The sequence below is a fragment of the Montipora capricornis genome, chromosome 14, assembly GCF_036669925.1.
Source record: "Montipora capricornis isolate CH-2021 chromosome 14, ASM3666992v2, whole genome shotgun sequence".
Lineage (NCBI taxonomy): Eukaryota > Metazoa > Cnidaria > Anthozoa > Scleractinia > Acroporidae > Montipora > Montipora capricornis.
In genome coordinates, this window is record NC_090896.1 from 27,440,112 (window position 1) to 27,445,111 (window position 5,000).

Below are 5,000 nucleotides of genomic sequence, written 5' to 3' on the forward strand. Positions count from 1 at the left end.
GTCCGGACGGAGTTGAACTCACGACCTCCCGCGTGACAGCCCGGTGCTCAACCAACTGAGCCACCGGTGCGCGGTATATACTATATTCAGTCCAACCATTAGAATACGAAACTGGCCTATTAGGCAAGCAAAGAAATTCTATTGCTCCGCTAAGGCACTCCACGATCAGTAATGAAGGGAATTCACGGATGACTTGGTGGAGGTCTAATATCCACCATCCATAAAAGAAATTAAACAAAACGGCGTATCCTTTGTAATCCACAAGAATTAGCCACAGCATTTAATTATCATTTGGCCACCGTGGGACCAAACCTTTGAATGAGATCAATGGTTGCACACATCTACATTATATGAGCAATCCAGCGCCTGATAGCGCTAACTTTGAGTTCACGACGACTTATCGCTCTAAAGTTCTTTCCCTTTTATTTAAACTAAGTAAATTCAAAGCAGCTGTACTCTAGGCTTCTAGTCGCTCCACTCTACAGTTACCGACACCTGCTGACTCCAGAGCCAGACTAATCAGCCCTAAATCACAGTTATTGAAGGCTAACCGTTTTAAAATGGGTGCTAAGACTTAAATACTATTTATCAAAGCCATTTGAGATGGGTGCTGTGAGGCAACTGACGTATATTATAGATCAGGAGAACGTGAATGCCGTAGTAATTTTGATAGCATTCTGATTTCTAAGTTAACATGCAAATTTCTACAAAAGCACTGAACTCGAACACCGGTAACAATGCATCATTAGCATTGCATTCATTGAGTACTGGTTTGGTGAACACTGACACTATTGCCTCTTCTGGAGTGAATTATAATAACCTGACTTACATCAAATGCAATAATGATAGATTGGCCAGCAATAAACAATGTTCATTTCGTATTCTTAATTGCCGATTTGTTTGTAATAAAACAGATACCATCAAGGATTTTGTAGTGGACAATGACATTGATATCTTAGCTATCACGGAAACCTGGCTACGCCCTAGTAATTTAGACTCATTTACTATTGGTGATCTGACTCCTACTGGCTATAAATTTCACCATGTCGCTAGAGACACTCGTGGTGGTGGAGTTGAGCTCCTTCATAAAAGCTCTCTGAAATTTCATAAGGATTCAGTCGATTCTATTGGTAACTTTCAGTCATTTGAAGCAGCTGACATGAAACTACTTTGGGGGCGTTCCACTACTATGCACATTTTAATCATCTATGGTCCACCTTCATCAAACTGCATTCTGTTTTTGAGTGAATTACATCACGACTCCTGGTGCGTTGATAATCACTGGTGATTTCAATTTACATCTAGACAACAAATCTGATCCTACTTGTATCAATTTTCTTCAACTGCTGGAATCTTTTAACTTAAGGCAACATGTTCGTGAGCCTACTCATCGTTCTGGCCATACTCTCGACCTTATAGTTACTAGAGAAGATGAGAATATAATAGGCCCTGTTTCCGTGATAGAGTCAATTATATCGGATCACAATATTCGCTAGAACATATTTACCTTGATTTCACGTCCAGCGAATTGTTTTATCCTTTGGGATGAATGCATTTTCCGTCGAAAAATCGGTTACTTGGGTGGTTTTTAGCAAACAGAGGTCAGTTATTCTTAAGGTGATATGAAATCAAGCAAATCAAGGTAAATATGTTCTAGCGAAAGCGGGTCGCAAATTTGACAATTTTATCGGATTAACATATTACACATAACATTCCAATGTTAAAACTCACCTAAGTTTAGAGTTATTTTAAAAAGACTGAGGGCATGTCTCTTAAGTCTAGAAATCTATAGCTAAAAGGTTCAAGAACCTCTAAAATCAGTACGCCATATGATGGCTAGACCTGAAGAGGGGTTCTAAAATCTCTAAAAGTTCTAAAGCTCTAGAATATCTGTGGTCCATGTTGTGAGTCTAAAATTTCTAAAGCTCTAGAATATGTAAGGTCTTTTGGAGGTTCTAAAATCTCTAAAATCTCTAAAGTTCTAGAATATCTATGGTCCATGCTGTGAGTCTAAGATTTCTAAAGCTCTAGAATATGTCAGGTCTTTTGGGGGTTCTAAAATCTCTAAAATCTCCAAAGTTCTAGAATATATATGGTCTTGTGAGTCTAAAATTTCTAAAGCTCTATCATATGTAAGGTCTTTTGGGGGTTCTAAAATCTCTAAAATCTCTAAAGTTCTAGAATATATATGGTCCATGTTGTGAGTCTAAAATTTCTAAAGCTCTATAATATGTAAAGTCTTTTGGGGTTTCTACGGATCTCTAAAATCTCTAGAGTTCTAGAATATCAAACGATCTCTTTGGGGCTTCTAAAATCTCTAAACGTTTTACAGTTCTAGAATATCCATGGTCCATGTTGTGAAAGCTAAATAGCTCCAAAGCTAAAATTTTAAAACAGTGCTTAGGCCTAATCACTGAAACGATCGCTTGGGCTTCATCAGTAAACGAGTGCTATATTCCTCACACTATCTCGGTAAAAAGTGTAGTTAACCGAACCGTAAAACGAAAGCTAACATCCTAATCACTGAAACGAGCGCTTAGGCTTAATCAGTAAATTAGTGCTATATTCTTCACACGATCTCGGTAAAAAGTGTAGTTAACCGAACCGTAAAATGAAAGCTAAAATTTAAAAGAGTGCTTAGGCCTAATCACTGAAACGAGCGCTTGGGCTTAATCAGTAAACGAGTGCTATATTCATCACACTATCCCGGTAAAAAGTGTAGTTAACCGAACCGTAAAATGAAAGCTAAAATCCTAATCACTGAAACGAGCCGTTAGGCTTAATCAGTGCTATATTCAGTGCTATAATCAGTATTAGTGCTATATTCAGTATTCAGTATTCAGTATTCAGTATTTAGTATTCAGTGCTATATTCAGTGCTATATTCAATGCTTAATCAGTGCTATATTCTTCACACGATCTCGGTAAAAAGTGTAGTTAACCGAACCCTAACATGAATGCTAAAATTTTAAAAGAGTGCTTAGGCCTAATCACTGAAACGTGCGCTTAGGCTTAATCAGTAAACGAGTGCTATATTCATTACACTATCTCGGTAAAAATTGTAGTTAATCTAACCGTAAAATGAAAGCTAAAATTTTAAAAGAGTGCTTAGGCCTAATCACTGAAACGAGCGCTTGGGCTTAATCAGTAAACGAGTGCTATATTCATCACACTATCCCGGTAAAAAGTGTAGTTAACCGAACCGTAAAATGAAAGCTAAATTTTAAAAGAGTGCTTAGGCCTAATAACTGAAACGAGCGCTTAGGCTGAATCAGTAAACGAGTGCTATATTCATTACATTGTCTCGTAAAGAGTGTGATTAACCGAACCGTAACATGGAAACTAAAATTTGAATGAAAGAACGAGACTAGTTAGAAGAGCTAGGGATCGTTTGATATTCTAGAACCTTAAAGATTTAGAGATTTTAGAACCCCCAAAAGACCTTACATATTCTAGAGCTTCAGAAATCTTAGACTTACATCATGGACCATGGATATTCTAGAACTGTAGAACGTTTAGAGATTTTAGAAGCCCCGAAGAGATCGTTTGATATTGTCACCTCATCTATAGCTATCTTCTATTTTAGAGTTATTTTAAAAAGACTGAGGGGCTTCGGGGCTTCTAAAATCTCTAAACGTTCTACAGTTCTAGAATATCCATGGTCCATGTTGTGAGTCTAAGATTTCTAAAGCTCTTTGGGGGTCCTAAAATCTCTAAAATCTCTAAAGTTCTAGAATATCAAACGATCCCTAGCTCTTCTACCTTGAACAGTTCTAGAATGCTATAGAACGTTCTAATATCAAGACCTGCACCTTTATGGGATTATGGATATCCATGCTCCACTAAAGAAACGTCTTGTCGTCATCAGACCCGCAGCGCCATGGTACAATAATGAAATCAAGGATGCAAAGACATTAAGGCGACGACATGAGAGACGATGGCGTCGATCACGTGACCCTGTTGACCATAGCAACTTTGTAAAGCCAATGTAGTGCTGTGACTGACCTTCTTCAATCTTCACGATCAGACTACTACACGGATCTTATCAACAGCAATAGGGATGATTCAAGGAATATGTTCAGGACCGTTGGAAAATTGTTGCATACCAAACCTGTGACAAATAGCAGTCAATTTCCATCACATAGCTCAATGAAAGACCTAGCTGAGAAATTTATGCATTTCTTTGATGCTAAGGTTAATGCTATCCATCAAGAGTTGATGCTGAAGTATGATGGCAACACTTTTATTATTTCTGATGACAATAACATCACCTGTAAATTTGAAGCTTTTATATCTGTCTCTTTGGATACACTACTAGCCTTGATAAGACCGTCGTCTGGAAAGTCATGTGATTTAGATCCTCTTCCGGGTTCTCTTCTACGTGCATGCTTGTCTGAGCTTGGTCCTATACTTACACAGATTGTCAATCAGTCTCTGCAGTCTGCTGTTGTACCTGAACAACTGAAGGTGGCTATGGTAAAACCCTTGCTGAAAAAGCCTTCATTGATCATCGCGAATTTTAAGAACTTTCGTCCGATATCTAATCTTCAGTTTTTGGCAAAGATCATTGAAAAAGTTGTGGCAGATCAGCTCATTAATTACTTGGATGATGACAACTTACAAGAAGTTTACCAGTCGGCATATAAACGGAGACATAGTGCAGAAACCGCACTCAAGTTATTCGCATCCACAATGACATTTTGACAGCTATTGATATATGTTTCTGCAGCTTTTGATACCATCAACAATGATCTTTTACTCTCCAGACTGAAGTGTCGTTTTGGTATATGCGGCAAGGCACTTGATTGGTTCTCGTCGTAGCTCTCTGGACGACGTCAGGTTGTAGGGAGCTTAAGCACGCGCGTTTTTGAGACACGGACGGCAACCAGAAGAGAGCATCTCGTGCGCCAGGGCAGTGGTGTCTCCCAGATTTTTATATTAATCATCTCTAATGGAGAAAGGATACTTAGCAATGTGAATGTGGTTGTGTGAAAACATGTT

General features: G+C 38.4%; 1 protein-coding gene across 1 annotated transcript in view; it reads right to left on the reverse strand.

The window, feature by feature from the left end:
- Positions 1–3,830, reverse strand: part of LOC138033425 (uncharacterized) — an 11,133-nt gene extending 7,303 nt beyond the window's left edge. The window contains exon 1 of the mRNA XM_068881154.1: positions 3,812–3,830. The gene's annotated coding sequence lies outside the window, so the exon portion shown is untranslated. The remainder of the gene's footprint in view (positions 1–3,811) is intronic.
- Positions 3,831–5,000: the final 1,170 nt, after the last annotated feature.